This window comes from Peromyscus maniculatus, chromosome 14 (genome assembly GCF_049852395.1).
Source record: "Peromyscus maniculatus bairdii isolate BWxNUB_F1_BW_parent chromosome 14, HU_Pman_BW_mat_3.1, whole genome shotgun sequence".
In the NCBI taxonomy this organism is placed as follows: Eukaryota; Metazoa; Chordata; class Mammalia; order Rodentia; family Cricetidae; genus Peromyscus; species Peromyscus maniculatus.
In genome coordinates, this window is record NC_134865.1 from 14,080,316 (window position 1) to 14,100,016 (window position 19,701).

At 41.2% G+C, this 19,701-nt stretch overlaps 1 long non-coding RNA gene across 7 annotated transcripts in view; it reads left to right on the forward strand.

The window, feature by feature from the left end:
* Positions 1-19,391, forward strand: part of LOC121822325 (uncharacterized) — a 41,015-nt gene extending 21,624 nt beyond the window's left edge. For 2 of the 7 annotated variants that reach the window (XR_013044276.1, XR_013044277.1), the window contains 4 exons: positions 1,806-1,904; positions 5,965-18,236; positions 18,349-18,472; positions 18,717-19,390. This is a non-coding gene — a long non-coding RNA (uncharacterized LOC121822325). Of the gene's footprint in view, positions 1-1,805; positions 1,905-2,846; positions 2,906-5,964; positions 18,237-18,348; positions 18,473-18,716 lie in introns of all 7 variants that reach the window. The other 5 variants (XR_013044273.1, XR_013044274.1, XR_006063336.2 and 2 more) reach the window with 4 other exon arrangements.
* The last annotated feature ends 310 nt before the right edge of the window (positions 19,392-19,701 follow it).

Below are 19,701 nucleotides of genomic sequence, written 5' to 3' on the forward strand. Positions count from 1 at the left end.
GAGGTGCGGCAGGAACACTTTGAAAACATTCCTAATTTTCTCGCGAGAGGCTTTGCTGTTTAAAATCAGGGCACACCTCTCGAGAAAAGTGTTACTTTCCCCTCATTTGATTTTTTTCCCCCACATGTTCACTGCGACGTTTCTTTGTCTGTTGAGTGAATCATTGATTCACTTTCTTCACTGCAAGAATCACTGCAAATGAGTGGATGGGCACCTGCTGTTTTCTGCAGTGACATTACTGGATTGCGATCTACACTGATTTTAGTCTTAAAATACAGCTTCTCTGTATGGGAGAGATTCAGGGAAGGAGAGTAAATACGCTGTATAGGCAGGCAGACATTGGCTGCCCTCCAAGTTGCACGCAGCATAAACCTGTTTATCTGCCACATTTCACAAATCTCAAAAACATGTGAGTAATCAGGCAAGCAACTGGATAAATGTTTCACACTAGGGAGCCTAACCAGTATTCTGATGAGAGGACATGAGGATGCTAAGACATTGGTACAAATAGACTCGAATTGTAGAAATGGCGCCTAATAAAGTTGATTAGTGGTTCAAAGAAGAAAACAGGCTGTACTAAAATAAATCTGAAGAGCTACCTCAACCCTGTGGGCTTGGTTTGGTATATTTATGTGCAAGCTTTCTAGAGAATGGAGTAAAATAAAATATGTGCTCTCACCCATATGCCATTGGAACCATCAGTGTCAATGTGCCTTTGGGCTTTCTTTACTTGCTTGAGATCGTTTATTTCTAAGAACTCAGATCTAAATATTGGAGGACAGTGTTTTCAAACTCAAAGTCACACCAGCACATACGCTTGAGACTGAATTGCCAAGTGGGCTTCCAACCTGTCCATTTTGAAGAAGCAACTTTTCTTGGAAAGTTGTGTTCCTTTTTTTAAACTGCAGAACTTGAATATTTGGGTATTAAATGAAGTAGGAAATCTAGGCTATTACTGTGTTTCCTTGTTTTGCATTAGTTCCTATTCCTTCTTTTTGATTTGCTGATTTTTTTAACCCCTTTTGCTTTATCCCAGTGATCACTGGGCCTGAGCACTCAGTTGCAGAGTAGCAGCTCTCTAAGCCTGCAGCACTGATCTTCAAAGCTCACCAGGAAAAGCTTAAGGTTATTTATGAATTGAAGGCTTGGTTCACATCCATGAGCTAGACCTGGCTATAACTACAGTGAGATAAATTGTTTCCATGCTTGACATGCCTATATCTTTTTTTTGGTTTGTTTTTGTTTTTTGAGACAGAGTTTCTCAGTGTAGCCTTGGCTGTCCTAGAATTCAGTCTGTCAACTAGGCTGACTTTGAACTCATAGATACACCTGCCTCTGTTTCCTGAGTGCTGAGATTAAAAGTATGTACCACTTTTAATCAGTTGTCTTTTAATGAAGACACCAGCTTACTATATGAATGTAGGCTTCTCTACATTTATAAACACAAAATACTCTTCCACACTGAAGAGTCACAATCCACCAAGAAAATTAAATAAACGCTGCACTCTCTATGATGTTTTTCATACTGCAGAAAGTAAATTTGCTAAAACTCTCCAACCCTGAAATTTTGTTAAAATACAGGCAAAGATGTCATCATCTTAGCAACAAGTAGGTGACCTGCACCTTGATGCCCCAAACAATATTCTGCTACATTTGAACTTTTTCATTAAAGCCTTGCCCCCAAGAGAACATATGTTGAGCCCATTGTACTGGCCAGGTGTGTTTTTGTGCCTTGTCATTTTCTCATCCTCCCCCCTCTCTCTTTCTCTCCCTTTCCCTCTTCCTCCTCCCTCTTTTGTCTCAAGATACAGGACAAGGATGAATTGAATAGCTCCAGTTATCAGGATGTAAAAGTCTACATCAGAATCAGTCTACTTGGAGCATGCTCTTCTTCAGCAAAGCAGGTATTTGCATACGGTGGAATTGTCTTTTCTTGGTCACTTCTCCCTGACCTTGCAAAATATGACACATTTCTTCTATTATTTTAAGTAAATTGCTTTGGAGACTTGGCAGGAAACAACAGAAGAACTAAAACATGTTTTTTTTTTTTTTTTTTTTTTTTTTTTTTTTTGATATATATTTTTTATTTTACAATACCATTCAGTTCTGCATATCAGCCATGGGTTCCCCTATTCTCCCCCCTCCCACGCCCTCCCCTTACCCCCAGCCCACCCTCCATTCCCACCTCCTCCAGGACAAGTCCTCCCCCGAGGACTGTGATCGACTTGGTAGACTCAAAAAACATGTTTTTAAAAGATGTACCCTGGTGAGCTGAGTCATGGTGTGTGCACACCTTTAATCCCAGCACTCAGGAGGCAAGAGGTAGGTGGATCTCTGTGAGTTTGAGGACAGCCAGGGCAACACAGAGAAACCCCCATCTCAAAAAACAAAACAAAACAAAACCCCAAACAAACAAAAACCAAAAATATGTGCCCAGGTAAGTAAGAAATGGAAGTATATGGGAATTGAAGGGTGATACTAAAGTTATACAATCTGGTGAAGAGTGTGAAGACTCACCACACAGTTTTATAACCACATGACATTTTACTAAGTTTTCTGCGTGTGCTGGATGGGAGGAAAATAGACCCACAAAGTTAAAATCAGTTCTGTGAACCTCAGTTAAGGTTAGCCATAGCTGTTTTCTCAGCCATAATGAACCTCTGTTAAATAGAGTTTTTGAAAGTGATGATTCTTTTGGGTCAGACATGATCACCAAACACCACATAACTTAAACACCAAAGGAACTCAAGAAATAATAGCCTGTGTAAGTGAACTTTGTGACTACAAAAACAATATGTAAAGCATCTAAAGTAAGAACTACCCCATGTGTTCTCTCGTTCCCTCAGGCCTGTTCCTCAATGATGACCATTAGTAATAACCTCTTACAGAGGTTATGTTTAAACAGGTAACTTTTTCATTCCCATGTAAGCATGCTTTCTTTTAAATACTAAAATTGTACACTACATTGGCTGTTTTAAGTCTACTGATTTTTATTCACTTTTCAATGATGTTGTCTATTGCTCCCCATTCTACACAATGAGGTTTGCCTCGTTCTTCTAGTAGCTGTGAAAGATGCTATATAAGATGGCATTATGAATTAAAAAGAAAGCTATTAACGTACTGATGGAAAGTTATTTTATTTAACTTTTGCCTCTCAAAATTATGCTTCAGTAAACATGCACACTATGTGTACTTTTATAAGTGTACCAACAGAATTAATTCCTTGAAGTGGAATCACTAGATAAAAACACATTTGCAATTTTTAAGTGTTATCCCTACCCCTTATTGATACAACCAAAGAAGTTGTACCGGTTCACCTTTCTCTGGCAGCATCTGAGGGATTTTAGCAAGAGCTGAGATGAGATTTGCACATGGGATGCCTCTGTCTGCCCTGCTATTTTTTCAAAGTTGGCTAAACATAGTTCATTGGCTTCTGCAATGACTGATGACGACCTTGTAGAAAGAGAAACATTCGTTACAGCCTCCTTGCTAGGGTCGAGCCTCTAGAGCTGTGGGGGGATGCTCCTCTTGGAGGGAGTGGGTGAAGCATAGTAGTTAGGTCTGTCTTACCTAGGCCTTTCACTAGCAACTTCCCTAAGTGTGGGAGCTGTGGAGCAAAACCAGAGCTTCCATGAGGATCCGTGGGAGAAGCTAAATTAGAGCCATGCTGGCCGCCCCCTCCTCTCCCCTTCTTCCTCTGTCTATCTCTGTACAGGTTCTGCTTTAAGGGTGCATTCACGTTTTCCCTCCTCCTCGGCTTGAATTCCAAGTGTGTGCTCTTCTCAGTCTCCATGGCTTCATCAGGAAGGAGTTCTCTAGGTTTCCTTTCCACCTTGTCCTTCAGCCTCGGTGTATAATTAACCTAGAGGCTTACCTGACATTGACCCGGTCCCTGGATTGAAGAGTTAGCCTTATCCTTGAAACCGCCACTCCTTATCCAGGACTTTCATCTCTATCAGGCCTGTTTTCATCTTGAAATATAAACTCAGAAATGCCCCCAATCCACACCTGAACCTAGCCGCTAAGTTTAAGGGTTATGCCAGTCTTGTGGAAATTATATTTATAGTAGGACATCTAGTTTGTATTCAGCATTAACATAATAGGCACTACGGTGAAAACTGTGGGTCTCTGTCCCTTCGGAGGTCGAACGACCCTTTCACAGGGGTCCCTTAAGACCACCAGAAAACAGATATTCACATTATGATTCATAACAGGAGCAAAATTATAGTCATGAACTAGCAACAAAAATAATTTTATGGTTGGGGGTCACCACAACATGAGGAACTGTATTAAAGGGTCTCAGCATTGGGAAGATTGAGAACTACTGCTCCAGAAGCTTATAAAATCACACGGAGACAGACAGCAGTAACCAAATAACCAGATGTAGGCCACTCTTTGGTAAGTGTTAAAAATATCCAAATTAAAATTCTATGACCTCTCAATTCTGGAAACACCCTACAGCTGTACCTGTGCATGAACAAAAGGCAGACTCAATGCAGCATTGTATGTACAGTAAGAGTTAAGGGACCTTTTGATTATTGACAAGGACAATCGGTCAATTAGGAGATACTCTCCAGGGAATAGCACTGAGTGACCCAGGATAAGTTTCACATGATAAAAACAAACAATGGGCCGGGTGGCCGGGTGGCCGGGTGGCCGGGTGGTGGTGGCGCACATCTTTAATCCCAGCATTCAGAGCCAGAGTCAAGTGAATCTCTGTGAGTTTGAGGCCAGCCTGATCTACAGAACGAGTTCCAGGACAGGCAAGGCTACACAGAGAAAACATGTCTCAAAAGAAAAACAAAAAAGCAAACAAGGTAACATGTATAATGTATGCTTTCTTCTGTAGAAAAAAAACAACGGTGAAATAATGTGTATTAATGCCTATTCATATTTATAGGCCTATGCTGAAGGTGATTCAGTTAATGATGGGTTGTTATTTAAAAAGATATGGTGGCAGTCCCATAGATTACCATGGAGTTGGAAAGTTCCTACAGCCTAGAGATATCTTCTCCATTATGACACAGTAACTCACGCTTGTAATCACATTGGTGCAGACAGACCTACTGTGCTGACGGCTATATGACGTATAATGTGTAATACTGGATATCGTTGATATGATTATGTATTTGCTATGCTAGACTTTTTCCTCCTTAGTAAGAAAGAGTGTGCTATAAAACAGGTTTCCATTTCACTCTAGAAGTGGCTTTCATGTTCATCTCATTTTCTGCCTGCCTTAAGGGGACTTGTCAAGTTAGTCTGAGCAAGAACACTTTATATGGTTCACTTGGAGGCAAAATTGCTTAGTGATACATTTCTCAGAAATAATCCCTATCATTAAATGACATGTGACTACATATAAAAACATTGGAAGGCCTCCCACGCTCCCCCCGCCAGAAAAAAAAAAAAACACAGTAAGAGCTAGCTTACAGTGGGCATTTGAGTGAGGGGTTAAATGTAACCTTTCAACCTATATTTCTTTGTGTTATTTTAATTTTATCATTTTCCTCTTCTAACGTGGGTATATTTTTATTATCATATATTAACTATACATAATGTGTTTTCATGTTTGCTATATTCACTCTCTTTTGGCTCCCCTCCATTTTCACTGACCGCCTTCCTTCTGCCCCAACTAGTCTGCACCCCACTTCTCTCTCTCTCTCTCTCTCTCTCTCTCTCTCTCTCTCTCTCTCTCTCTCCCCACCCCCATATGTTTCATTCTGGTTGCTAACAGGATTATGGGTGATGGAACATGAGCAACTTACTGTGGCTACACCACTGAAGAAAATGTATCCCTCTCCTCAGAAACCAGTAACTGCTTATGAATCCTGAGGGGAACTGTTGGCTGCTTAGGAATCCCAGGGAGGGGCAGGCCATTTTAGCTTTTCAACCACTTGAATGTTATCTATAAAAAGCATCATATTAAATATTGTTAAGTTTTAAAATCAAATCCCTCCTTCACAGACTGTTTCCTGAGGCATTTGGAAGTGCTTGGCTACATTAACACGGGATACAGAATTTAACTGGATGAAGAAGCTCTAAGCCGAAGACGGATGAGCCCTGGATTTTTCTTACTTACCCATAAACCCATTGTCTGTCTTGAGCAGGTCTTGGGGAAAGAATACTATACAAAGTTCTCAAAGTTGCTATTTATCATGAGCAGGGCACATCTTAAGACAGGATAAGAGTATTAAGAGTAGAGCTCAGGCTTCATTCTAAGTGACTCCCTGAGGTTTCCCATGTGAACTCATGATTTGCCCATGCCTTGAGCTAACCTGTTGAAGCTCCCAAGATGAACAATGTGAATGTTCTCTTCTTCAAACTTTAAATAAAAGTCTTACGCTGAGTTGCAAAAAAGAGGAATTAGCTACCTTACCACCAAGACGCTGCTCTTCTCAATAACAATGTGCTCCACAAATTTCTCAGAACATCACATTAAGGTGATCTGGGGAGAGGTATTGGGATGAAATTAGATCTGGAGAATTCTTTAGACTCTTCCATGAACTGAAATTAGGATATTTTATAAGAAGGGCGTACAGAATTTAAAAAAATGGGGAAAAGATGCTGATGATTTCAGGATTGTAAATGACATTGTCAAATGAATGTGAAAATTCAAACTCATCCCACAAGTCACACAAGGACAAAAATGAAGAAAACTCCAGGTCCCTGTCTGTCTCTTCATTGGGTCTCCTTACGGCTACTCTCCTGGCTTTTCAGCTTCCCTGCCCTGCCCCAACACTCTGCCTAACAGATAGGCTTGGTTTTCTAGGACACTGGTGCTGGATGGCTGGGGGGATGGAGGTTGGCGATCATAAAGATGATGACTCCTGTTTCCTTCCTTGCGCTCACCCCACTGAATGCCACCACCACCACCTCTCACAAACGTGTGTTTCCCAGTCGTATGAGAACTTCAGAAGTGATAAAATGTCCATGGAGTTTATCCAGCCCACATCTCGTGTTGGCTTCTTTTCAGGAAAACTAGTGGTACATTATTTTATTTTTATGAGCTTACCGTGTAAATGCGAGCCTGTTAAGTGAGTTATTGCCAGCAATCAGGACCATTTGTTACATAACATCAGTAAGAGGGACTCAGGTGAGAAACAACTCTGATTGTAGGTGTTTAGTCCCAATGTACATCAGTTGTAACTCCTTAAATGTATTTCTTCTAGCAGCTAATTTGAAATACTTTATCAGTGAAAGTCTTAGCACAACAGTTATACAAACATACATAGAAAAACATGAGGAAATTAAATCAGACTTATAATGTAAACCTTAACAAAATGATGGCTTAATTTGTACTCACTTTGTAATTTTAACTAAATATTGTGGTAAGTAGTTCTTACTTAAATCCTAAGTATATGGGCATTTATTATACACAATATGAAAATACTTCAAGAGGCTTGTGATTAACGCTGTGGTATTCAAGCATTAGTTTACAGTGACTTTCAATCAAAGACAAAAGGTTCAAGCAGATGATGAAACACGTTAAAAAGATGTATGTGTACACCCAAGGACTTAATTCAGACCTGCTCACAGTAACTCAGTTCGAGTTTTTATCCACAGCAAGTATCCCTGGAGCTCGACACAGGACTATTCTTAGGGCAGAGTGGCCAGACAAAGTACAAGATTGCCTAGTTAACTTTCATTTCAGATCAGCAATGAATATTTTTCATATAAAATTATATTCCAGACATTGAGTACAGTTATTAGAAAATCAACTATCACTGAACACTTTGCACGGATGTTCTTTTCTAGACATGGCAACCCTACCCTAGGGGTTCTGAAGAGTTCCTACCTAACTCCTTCCCTGACTTCCATAGCTTAACTTGAGGTCTCTCAATCATGCAGCCATTCACTTGAACACGTATGTGCTTGTTCTTTAAAGGATGATGCCTGGAAGACTGGAAACCCCCAAATCCAAATGTCAGTCAAGCATGGTGATCTGACTTATATTATATACTGATTGCTATGTTTTGCATGCAGTTTGTTCCCCAGTAATCACATGGTGGAAGCCTAGTCTTCACTGCAGCCAGGGAAAGGCAGTGGGGTCTTTAAGAAGTAGGACCTCATGAGAGGCTGTTAGGCCATTGACTGTATTGTGCTTGGATGGGATTATGACAGTTCTTATGAACTCTGGGTTAGTTCTAGTGAGAGTGGGTTATTGTAAGAGCAAGGCCAACCTCTGAGCTCTTAAATTGCTCTATAACTTCCTATCCTAGGATACCATCTCCTTTCTTCAGAAATGGTCTCACTATTTTGGTACTGACTTCCAAGGGGACCTCACTAGAGCTGAGCTGAGCTGAAGCCAGAGCTGTGGTGTGTTTGACAGTGCTCAAACTTGGGAAGAAATGAACAAACATATTACCTCCCATCCCCAGATAGGGAACCAGCACAGACCAAAGTGAGGATATCATCAAAGTCCAATTGGTGAACCAGGGTGTTTTATTGGGATTACTTACAGAGGCAGAAGTAACTCCAAGACAGCTGCATCACCAAAGTCTACCCCAGCATGGGTGCAAGATCATGAAAATTGGAATCCTGGAGGACACTGCACAACCTTAGACAGTTGTGAGACTGGAGATTGGAGAGTATTCTTTACAGGTAGTTAAACTGGCCTGTGCCTCTTCCATCGAGCTTAGCTGGACTCTGCTTCTTCCAGACATCTCAGCTTCTCTAAGTGTCTCTCAGCAGTCCTTACTGCTTATATGTGTTTGGCAGAGGGAGGAATCCAGTGAATCTGGTCAGTTTTAGGGATTTCCTGGAGCTTTTGAGTTGTTTACTTCCTGAACTTCATGACTTTGCTGCAAGACAGCACATTGCATCTTCCCTTAGAACATATTATGTCTTCATGAGCTTCCCTCCAAGATGGAAGTTGACTACAGAGGAACTCATTGTGCTATGGAGTCTTTAGAACTATGAGCTTAATAAACCTCCTTTCTTTAAAAACGTACCCAGCTTTGGACATTTCAATATAGTAACAAAACAGAAGGTAACATATTCCCCCACTCCCTTCTTCTTAGGCTTGTTTCCTTTTGAGAATTTGTTCATGTTTTCAAATAAAAATTTAAACATCAGTAAATGGAGAGAGGTTGCCATGTCACTAGTTGTAGTGCCGAGAAGACATTTTCTTTGTTTTTATTTTGTTTTGTTTCTCTCTCTCTCCTTGAATTTGAATGCAGTGCTAATTCTTTGAAAGCATGTTCTTAATGTTTGGTACCACTTTTCAAAGAGCACTCAGATGTGACATGAGTGAGGAGAACCCTTCTCAGCTTAAGTCTGCTCTCATGGATTGGTCTTTTAGAGCTTAGGGAAGTTGGGTTCTCTAAGGTTTGATTTACTATTTTCTAAGTGAGGCCAACTGAGAGCCCTACAAGTGTCCAGCAACCGAAGAAATGGAATATCAACATGGTAGACTAGGAAACAAAACACGTAGAATTGGCAGATTTGAGAGTGATTTACTTCAACTAGCTGTGAGATCCCATGCAGACCATTTAGCCCTCATGATGCCTCATTTCCTTTTCAATAAAACGGGCATGTTGCCAGGTGGTGGGGGCACACACCTTTAATTCCAGCACTCAGGGAGGCAGAGGCAGGCAAATCTTTTGTGAGTTCAAGGCCAGCCTGGTCTAGAGTGAGTTCCAGGACAGCCAGAGCTACACAGAGAAACCCTGTCTTGAAAAACCAAACAGCTGAACAAAAATCAAACAGGGATATTACGGTAACTATACAGCAAGAAAGTACATGGAGAAATAATTTATAAATTTCAAGTTCTATCTAGATGTTAGTAGTGTTTGTTGATGATGATGAGGGAGATCATGGTCAAGACAAAAATTACAGGTAGTCACACATACCCATATACATATGTATGTATGTATGTATGTAATTTATGTATATATTATTATATATTGCAGTGCTAAGAATTGAATTTCTGGCCTCATGCACACTAATAAAATGCTCTGCTATTGAGCTGCATCTCCAATCCCCAGGAGAGAGTTTAGAGGGTTTTTTTTTTTTTATTTAGTGTGTATGTGTAGTTGTACATTTGGAAACACACATACCATGACTCACGAGTAGAGCTCAAAAGATAGCTTACAGGAGTTCATTCTCTCTTTCCACCACATAGAACTAGAGCTCTCCTCATACCACGCAGAATGAAGACATCAGACTTAGGTCATCAGGTTTGAGGGCAAGGGCCCTTACCATGACATCTTGCTGGTCTCTATAGTAGAATTTTAAATGTCTACTACCTACTCAATTCATAAGAACTCTACATGTACGATCACTGTTCCTATATGGGTTGAGACAACAAAGGCACTGAAAACAAACTCAACTCCATGTATTTCATTCATCCATTCATTCGCTCATTCCAGACAGGGTCTCTTGTAGTCCAGGTGGCCTCAATCTTGCTATGTAAGTGAGAATAACCTTGGACTCCTGACCCTCTTCCCCTCACCTTTCAAGCCAAATCATAGGAGTGTTCCATTATGGCTAGCCAATTCCATGTATTTTAGAAATATTTTTATAGGGAATATTCACCTGTATTTTTATTTATTTAAAAAATATAACAAAATAAAATATAATAAGATAAAACAAAAACTATCACACCAACAGCAGAAAAAGAACCTAAGAGAAGGCACAAGAATCGGAGACCCACTCATTTACACACTCAGGAATCCCGTAAAAACACTAAATGTGGAAGCCATCATATACACACTGAGGGCCCAGTGCAGACCGCTGCGGACCTGTGCATGCTGCTTCAGCCTCTGTGAGTTCACATGAGCTTTGCTCAGGTTGATTTAGAGGGCCCTGTTTTCTTGGTGTCCTCCGCCCTCTCTAAGTCCCACACTCTTTCTGATTTCTCTTCCTAAAAGCTGTAACTAATGCAATGAAATGATGGTAATTTTTAATAATTTGACTAAATAAGTACTGGACTGCAAGGCCTCATCTTGATTTCTTGTTATTTCTTGGATTGGATATAAGCATCTCCACCTCCCACCTCAACTTTATGGTCTAATAATAGCATTTATCTTATAGGGTTCTTAGCAAGATTAAACAATGCCACACCTTTCAAACAAGCTCTCATATTTTGCTCAGGATGCTAAGGGAGGGATTGAAGCTTGAATTGTGACTCATGATTTATGAGTTGTGTGCTCTTAGCTGGATTACTCAGCTTCTGGGTTGAATTAATTCTAAGTGAATCTCACAAATATGGAGCATACAATGTGCCATTCACTATAAAGCATGCATCATACCCAGTGACGAACAGCTCAGACATGAGCCCTGCTTGCCATGTGACCTGGGAGGTGGGGGAAAGGAAGATTAAGAAGTGATTACAGATCAGAGCTCCAAGGATATTAAATGCTCACTCATCCAACTGGAGCTGGACCCGTAGTTTACCCTAAAGGATACAATTACAATGCCATCTACATGTCCAATATGCTCCATTTGAACTTAAAACAGATTTTGGGGTTCCAGGAGATGGGGAGAAGAAATAGGGAGTGATTACTTTAAAGACCACAGGATGTTCTGGGGTAAAAAAAACCATTTGGGAACTAGAGAGAGATATGGTGGCTATACAATATTATGGACGTACTAAACATCACTGAACAAATAACTTCCAATGGCTAACTGAATGTTATATGAATTTCTATTTCAATAAAAAATTAATTATAAATGGTTCAGAGCTAAGATGTTTTTTTCTAGGTTTATGTCTAAAAATTGAAGTCTGGGGTCATCTGGTACAAACAAGAGCCATAATTTATGTTCTCAGAATAGTTTATATTCTTTAAATTGAAGCCAAAAAAAGACTGGAGCCGGGCAGTGGTGGCACACGCCTTTAATCCCAGCACTGGGGAGGCAGAGGCAGGCGGATCTCTATGAGTTCGAGGCCAGCCTGGACTACCAAGTGAGTCCCAGGAAAGGCGCAATGCTACACAGAGAAACCCTGTCTCGAAAAACCAAAAAAAAAAGGACTGGAGAGATGCTCAGTGGCTACGAGAACTTTATGCTCTTGCAGAGGACCTGGCTTCAATTCCTAGCACCCACATGGTGCTCATACCCATCTGTGATTCCATTCCCAGGGCATCTGATGTTCTATTCTGACCTTCTTGGGCACTAGGCACACAAGTAGTGTACATACTTATGCAGGAAAAATACTCATACATATAAAATAATAGAGTAAATCTAAATAAAAACTAATTGGGACAAAAGGTTATCACCTGCAAGTCTATCTCAGAATAGAATCTTTTTAGTTTTATTTAAATTTATTTATTTTTATTTAATGTGCATTGGTGTTTCATTTGCATGTATGTCTGTGTGAGGATGTCAGATTCCCTGGAACTGGAGTGACAGACAGTTGTGAGCCACCATATGGGTGCTGAGAATTGAACCTGGGTCCTCTGGAAGAGAAGCCAGTGTTCTTAACCTCTGAGACATCTCTCCAGTCCCTCCTCTTTGATTTTTAATGTATATTCTTATCTTATTTTTCATTTCAGAGTAGTTTTTTCTTATTCTTTTATTATTTTGGCTGTATTCAAGATAGGATCTCACTATGCAGCTCTGAATGTCCTGGAAGTCACTCTGTAGACCAGCCTGGCCTCGAACTCAGAGATCTGTCTCCTAGTGCTGGGATAAGGTGTGCACCACTGTGCTTGTTCACAGTAGTTTTCTTAACAATTCACATTTATGTATGTGAACATTATCGAAAGAAAGAATGTGGAACAGAGGTGGTTTCAAGATATTATGAGATGTCCCCTGTTAGACAGGGAACTGTAAGCCTGAGTCTCAGAAGTGGAAGTGTCTCAATGACATTCATGTGAGGCCAAGAATGCAAAGCACGCCACTATTGTTGCCCACATGGATGCCTCTGGTAACTGGAGAAAGCTGTTTAAAAGGGATGGCAGCAGGTGAGCCAGATGGTGAGGGTGGAGGAGTCCGGGGACATGACAGGACCACAGCAGGCCATCAGAGAGCTTGAAGGACAGACTAGAGGCATGCAGCCGCTGGAAGGGGTAAGGCATGAAGAATATCTAATGTTCCTAAGATGCATCAGTGGAATGGTTGATCTTTCAGGAGAAGGAAGAAGGCAGGAGCTTGATGGAGAAACGTGAGAACTGTCCTGAGGGGCTGAGGGAAGAAGGCCTCATAAAGCACTAAGTGTGACGTAAAGCACTAAGAGTGACGTAAAGCACTAAGAGTGACGTAAAGCACTAAGCGTGACGTAAAGCACTAAGCGTGATGTAAAGCACTAAGTGTGAGGCTGCTTGGTAACTGCCGGTTCCTCTGTTCTCTGTGCACTGCCTGCCCCATTTTGTTTTGTTTTATCTGCCATTGATTTGCATGCTCTGGTTTGTTCTCTAGTTTCACTTCTGTAGTTTATAAAGCTACCTATGAATTTCCAGGTGGGCACTGGGGTTGGGAACTTGAAGAGCTGGGTCTTCTGTCTTCTTCCCTTTGACTCCCACGAGTGTGTCAAACAGGGTGCCTCGTGTCATACATACACACGCATTTATTTTGGATGTGTGTATGTGTGTGTGTGTGGGGGGGGGTCAGGCTCTTGCTGTATCCCCCAGGCTGGCCTCTAAGTCACCATAATCTTGCTTTCCCCATCTTGCAAGTACCAGAGTTACAAACGTGCACCACGTCCGACTCCACATCACTGATTTTCTCATCTTCAGCCATGTTTTTCAGTGATAGGTCCCTCATTAGATTTGAGTCATTTTGTGTACTCTCTTAGAACTTCTCACAACATCCTGGCTTTCTCTTTCCTTTACTAAGTTGAGATGGGGTGTTTCCATTCACTGCAGAAAGAGGCCTTCTTCTCCAGATAGTCTTGGTATAGCTGTTATCTTTAATCATCAATGACAGTTATTAATGGGGTTTGAAGCTTTGCTCGGCACTCATTCATTTCCTTTACTTATTTCCACACGATGCATCCTATTTCCTCATTGCTCACCTCTAAGCCACGTTCATGGCATCATTTAGTACGCTCCTCACTTCTTTTTGCACTTATTTCTTTCAATTCTTCGCTGAGCTTCAGGAACACATGGTTGAAAACATTGCATGTTCTTTTGTTAACCACTGTCTCAATATAAGCTAAGCAATATTTTTTCCATTACAGTTTGTAACTATTTTTAAAAGATTTATTTTATGTATATGTGTGTATATGCTCAAGTGTATATGCACCCTGTGCGTGCAGGTATCTTTGAAGACTGGAAGAGAGTGTGAGATTTCCTGGAACTGGACGTACAGGCAGTTATAAGCTGCCCAGTGCAGGTGCTGGGAACTGGCCCTGTGTCCTCTCCTCTTAACCACTGTGCCACCTTTTTGGCCCTCATTAACTTTTTGTTTTGTTTGAGGCGGGGTCTCTCTCTGTGGTCCCGGCTGTTTTGGAATTTGCTGTGTAGACTTGCTATTTCCTGGAACTCCTATGTGATGCCAAACTCACAGAGATCCTCCTGCCTCTGCCTCCCACGTGCTGAGATTAAAGACATGCACCACTATGCCAGGCTGCAACTATCATTTTTTGATAATGTCTATATACTCCACTTTATTGATACTCTATGCTTTACTGGACTATTTTTCCATATCCAGGCACCTGCATGTTTGCACATCTTTGTTCACACTGTTTTGCTATACTCAGTTAGTAATAATGGGATCATTGCAAACGTTTTAAAGAGGAATAAGGAAGCTACTTTCACATTAAGAATTAGAAGTGATATTTGTTATTTTTTTCATCAACAGATTAACTTTTCAATCCCATTGATATCACTACAAAAAGAATGGGTTAATGAATCTCACTGACATTTTATAGTTTGTTAGTATTAGTGACTTCTTTAGCCTAAGCACATCAAACTGGTGATTGTTTATTGTATTTATATGCTAATTGAGCAGTAGATCAAATTTGTATGCTTCAAAATTTAGTCCAAGGAAGGCATACTGATAGAAGCATACATGTTGAGGATTCACGAGGCACAGACAAGCATTATTAAATCTACCCCGTGGATGAACCACCTGGGCAACTATGCTTAAAGGCTGAAGACCAAAGGATATTCTTATACAGACTTAGAAGGGGAGCAGATGAGAGGGGACCAAGGGAGGCATGCAGTCTTTACTGAGGCCAAATGTAGTGAACAAATCTGTGGTCTGCTCACGCTCATGAAGGCCTGTGTTGTAACGTATTCCTTCTCTCTTCCAGAGCATTGTAGCAGCTCTCGGAGAGGCACTGCAGCCTCTGGTTTCTAACTTCTGTCCCCATGTCCTTTTGACTTGACATTGCTATGTCTCCTTTCTGTCCCCTAGCCCCGCCTCAGGCCCCAGACTAGTTCTGCCCTTAATCACAGAGGGTGGTGGCCCACACTGGCTTGAAGAAGTTATTGAGTCTCGTGTAGTCAGTAAGTCCGGCGTTGTGTTGTGAACCCACAGGTTCCACTCATGACAAACCTCTTGGAAAAATCACGTACCACCTGTTGATACACAGAACCCACAGGTGTCCAGCTATTACCTCATGCTCTGGCTGCCTCACAAGTGTCCACGCTCTCTGACCCCATAAGAAAGTTCATCTGGAGTCCAGCAATAATTCCATCTCTGTCTGTTTTATTCCTACTGAAGAGAAAAAAAAAACTTTAATGGCAACAACAAATGTTTTACTTATTAACCTTTCCGTTCCTGTCCCTGACACAAATAAACTAATATTCAGTCTATCCTGCACAGGCCTAAGGCAGAGGAAAGAACAAAACCCTGTCATCATCCCTGTGTGGGGTGGAGGATGGAGGTGGGCAGGGGATGTCCGGGAGTGATGTTTGTCCTCCTACTGCAAAGGAAGCAGATACTACAAGAATATTTAAAAAAAAAAAAAAAATAGAGCGTGGACGTCACGTGGGGTCCACCTCACTGCCTGGTTTCCTGTTCTTCCTGAGGATGACCAATCTATCTCTGCTTTGCTGTTTTCCACCCACGGGATGAGCACGCGTTCACCTGAAAGAAACCGAGTAGTTTCCCCTCCACTGTTAACTCCACGTTACCCTGAACCTGTGATCCCCGGAGCAATTTTCTGGTTATCTGGAGATGGCAGTTATTGATTATCGCTCCCCCACCGCTGACTGACTGAGAGTTAATTATCATCAAAGACCCCTCTGCCCCGGGGTGAGCTGTGCCAGGGGTTTGGTGAATAACACTAATGTAATTGATTTTGCTGTTTAATTCCTCACAGTCACCAGCTAGTAAAAACCATGGATTGATGCTTAATTTTCTTTATATAAGGCTTTTGACCTATTTTATTTATATTAGATTTTATTTAGTCTTTAAATATTTGTTTAGTGTATGTGTGTGTATATGTGTGCATGTACATGATGGAGAGCAACATGCCATGGTGCCCACGTGGAGGTCAGAGGACAGCTGGGTGGAGTTTGTTCTCTCCTTCCATCTTTAGGTGGGTTCCAGGGGTCAGACTTGGAACTCAGGTTGTCAGGCTGGCATAGAGAGTTCCTTTGCCTGCAGACCCATCTCACTGGCCCCTCTATTAGGTGTAAACTATTTGCAAATTTTATTACTTACGTTCCTGGGCACAAATCACATAACCATGCCCTTTGCCCCTTTACCCACTGGGGTATTGATGGTGTTCAAATGTTTATTTCAATACATTTCCACGTGCTTGGAGAAGGTTAACTCTAGGTTTTTACCTGTACTTTGCTTTTATTGTTAATTAGTTTTACTGTTTTGAAAGTAAAAATGTGTGTAAAATATTTGATCATTTTTACTTCACTTCCAATTTCTCCTTTTGGTCCAGTTTTAGGAAAAGAAAACCACTTTGAAGAGGGACTGAAAAGCTCTGTTTTTCTTTTAGGATCCCATTCTTTACTCTGAGAATTTACTCTGACATTTCCTGGATCCCAAAGCCTGTGTCTCCTAAGTCTCCTAAGTACAGTATCTTCATGAAGGTTGAATGATGCTCACCTGGCACTTTGTTCTTCAACTCCATTTATTCTGCATTTAGCTGGTTATTTTTTGTTGTTGTTGTTTTTTGCTATTCAAAGGGTTTGTGATTTGTATATTGTTCACACCCAGTTTCACTTAAGTATTTACTTATTGCTCACACATTCACTCACTCGTTAATTTTCTACAGGTGGCACACAGACTCTAGGTGAGTCCCTAGTGATCTCTGCTCCCTGGTACTGTGGGGTAATGCTTTTTCACACTGGTTTAATAAAACACTGATTGGCCAGTAGCCAGGCAGGAAGTATAGGCGGGATAAGCCACGAGGAGAATTCTGGGAAGAGGAAGGCTGAGTCAGGAGACGGCAGCCCTGCGGTCCAGGGAGCACCGTGTAATGGCACACAGGTAAAGCCATGGAACATATAGATTAACAGAAATGGGCTGAGTTTAAAGGTAAGAGCTAGTCAGTAGTTAGCCTGAGCTAATGGCCGAGCAGTTTTAATTAATATAAGCCCCTGTGTGTTTACTTGGTGGATGCAAGTGGGAGAGATTTGTCCCAACCGCTGGCCAGTTGGGACACAAGAAAGCTTCAGCTACACCCTGGTGCTCACCAATGAGTGTGGACAGGATCTATGGCTTGTTCATAGCCACGGAATATGATAAAGGTGGCATGGTGTCCACCTGTGACTGTGTTATGTAATGTGAGAGTCACGTGTTGCTACCTCGGTAAACAGCAGCACTGTGGACATGCACATAGTGAGCAACTCAGAGGACTTGGCCATCCACCGATAAGGAGCCTGGATTCCTGCTCCTAGAGCCACAGTAAGTGAATTCTGCCTAGCTCTTGAGTTACTTTGGAAGAGATTTCTTTCCCAGTCAAGCCTACAGACTAGAACAGTTGGAGCAACATCTTGCCTGCAACTTCTGCCTGAAGCAGAAGACTTGTCTGGGCCACATCCTGACCTTATGGAGACTGTAAAGGGGGTAGTTTTGAACCGCTAGGATGTGGTCATTTGTCTTTCAGAATTAGAAAACAAACACTCAGTTCTATACACATGCTATATGCCATATACACACTGGTTGAGGGCTTGAAGTACCCCAAGAACTTAACAAAATGTTATCTGCACTTTACAGATAAAACAATCGAGGCTCAGAAATTGAACTCTGCCCCCGTTTTTAAAACCATCACAACATATTTTGTTTCAGTGCATTTCATTGTTTCGACTTAAGTATGGTTTGAAATACAGCTTCTGAAACACAAATACATTTCAGAAAAATTCTGCTTGGCATACAGAGAACAGAAGGTGAGAGCTTTATTAAGCCCCATATTATTTGTAAGGAAGCCTTCTCTGCTTTTTATTATTATTTTATTATATACGTATATATGTATATTTATATATCTTTTCTATCTCACAGAAATATTGGATACACGACAGGAAATTTTCTCACTTGTGCTCAAAGCAGTAACAATAAACTCTTAAAAGGGAGAACACTCATGCAGGTCCAAGCCTGGTGTCTTAGCTGGAACCAGAGCCTCCAGGTAAGATTTAGGATGTTCAGGAGTTTAGATTCAGCATTTGTTTTTTCTGGAAGGCAAAGTATTTGATCCATGACCTAATTTTCCCATTATAATCAAGTGTATGGGGAGGAGGGGGGAATTGGAGAGATTTAGAAAAAAAATTATTTTGAGTCCTACTTGGTTCAGTGTTTGAGGTGCTGCTGTGGAATTGTGTCTCCAGTACTGTGTCTTCTAATGAGAGGCCTTTCAATTTTGCGTTTATCAGATGCTAATTATTCATCCAACGTGATTGAGGATTTGGAGTCGGAGATTCACCTGCAATATTTGGAATACCAGTGGAGATCCATATCAACATGGAATTTATACAGCAGCTGGTGCCAGTCACAGCTAATGATGAAATTTCAGTTTAATAAAAAGACCCCCAACTGAGCACAACCATCTTGAAGAAAGTATACTTATCAAACAGCTTTCAATCAGTTCAAGAGAGACACCTTAATTGGGAAGAGGAAGAACTGCACAGCAGTTTGTCACCATGCCAATTTCAGATCAATAGCGGTGCCCTGCTCTTTGGTACACATAGCCTTTCCTTACGCCATTAACTGTGTCTACATCCTCTCCATTGAGATGAGATCTTTGTTCAGTTGAGAGTATGTGATCATGCCCCCTTCTAATTCACCCGTTTCATTATAATACCCACGAATAAAATTTAGACTGTAATCATAAAGGTCAATACATTTTCTTTTAACTAAAATTATTTCCTGGTACTGGAAATCAGTGCTTATGACATGTTGTATTTTCAAAAGTTATTTTGTCGAAATAAAGCCACACAAACAACATAACATCAAGTTAATTTCACTCTAAGAAGAGACGAGTGAATGATGATCATCTGACTTCTGTAAGATTATGGTGGGGGAAGAATGTATAGAATAACCTATTAACAGGAAGCAAAGAGAAGACGGTTTTGTTCCGGCAGGATGAAGTTGTAATACTGAAGGATAAGACGATGAAATTGTCAAGTTTTAATTTTTTTTTTTTTTAAGAAGGAAGTAGTCAGCCAGCTTATTTAAGGACTACTGATTTCAGTGGCGCAGTAGGGAACACTCCGGGGAGGCTAGACAGGTGGAGGGGGCAAAGACCGCGGCAGAGAAGAACCTGATGAGTTAATGCTCAAGAAGGCACCTTCCATAGTGCCCTCCGCCCATCTCAGTTGCAGCCTCCTGCAGCCTCCCTCTTCCCTCCCCTCTCTCTCT